The sequence below is a fragment of the Mastomys coucha genome, unplaced genomic scaffold (genome assembly GCF_008632895.1).
Source record: "Mastomys coucha isolate ucsf_1 unplaced genomic scaffold, UCSF_Mcou_1 pScaffold2, whole genome shotgun sequence".
Classification (NCBI taxonomy): Eukaryota; Metazoa; Chordata; class Mammalia; order Rodentia; family Muridae; genus Mastomys; species Mastomys coucha.
Window position 1 is genome coordinate 1,120,189 of NW_022196902.1, and position 1,147 is coordinate 1,121,335.

At 44.6% G+C, this 1,147-nt stretch overlaps 1 non-coding gene across 1 annotated transcript; it reads left to right on the forward strand.

Moving 5' to 3' along the window:
- The first annotated feature begins 230 nt into the window (after positions 1-230).
- On the forward strand, positions 231-336 carry LOC116097954. Its single transcript, XR_004121619.1, has one exon. It is a non-coding gene; the product is annotated as a U6 spliceosomal RNA (small nuclear RNA).
- The last annotated feature ends 811 nt before the right edge of the window (positions 337-1,147 follow it).

Here is a 1,147-nt window from a genome sequence, read left to right on the forward strand (position 1 = left end):
CCCAGCGAGCTAAGTCTCTGGTTTCGGATTTGAGTTCTTTCAAGAACACAGCAGGGCCACCACACATAACCAAGGCCAAAGCTAACAATGACATCAGGATACCTCGGTTTGAACAGAAACTTCTAGTGAGAGCTGAGACTCTTCCACGACAGAGAGACGGCCTCAGATTACAGAGGGTCTGATCTTAAATCTGTGCGACTCCTTCATGAACAGAGACTCAAAATTTTGTTGTGCTTGCTTCAGCAGCACACATACTAAAACTGGAGTGATACAGAGAAGATTAGCATGGTCCCTGCGCAAGATGACATGCAGATTCGTGATGTGTTACATATTGAGAGAAAAAAATTGTTTTCCAGACACACCAGAAGAGGACATTGGATCCCATTACAGATGGTTGTGAGCCACCATATGGTTGTGAGGAATTGAACTCAGAACCTCTTGAAGAGCAGTCAGTGCTCTTAACCACTGAGCCATGTCTTCTACAGAATGTTAGAAGAGCTCGCCACCTGCCAGAGTGATTGGTGTGACGTGCTGACCTGTGAGCTTGCTGAGTGTCCTGACAATGGTGATAGGAAAGCTGTATTGGACGAAAAATGAAAATAGTTGAAAAACGAGGGACCCTCCTGTGAATGACTCTCCTATGCCAATGGAATTGACCAGCACTTGAATTGCTGACTGCTGGGAAGGGTAGCACGTTTATTTCTGAAAGAAGAATGCTGTTTTTATGTAAATGAGTCCAGCCTAGTGGAGACTTGGGTCCAACAGTTACACAAACTTAAATTGGAACTCCAGAAAAACTAGTTGTCAGCCGCTGCCAATAATTGGTGGAAGTCCTCCATGTTCACCCCCTTGATGCCCCTCCTTGGACCTTTAATAAGCATTTTATTGTTAGTAACTTTGGGGCCTTTCATTTTTAACAAAATTACTGATTTTATAAAATAGCACATTGACTCCGTGGCATCAAGACCCTTACAAATTCATTATCATAGACTTCATTTGGCTGATAGAGGGCTTGCCGAACCTGAGGCTGATAATTCTACATAGGATTCAGACCTGTGCATACTGGTTCTGGAAAAAATGAATCCAGTATGGGCACCAGTGTGGGCTGTGAGGCTAGGCACCGCAGGGGAAGGTCCCACCTGGGTAG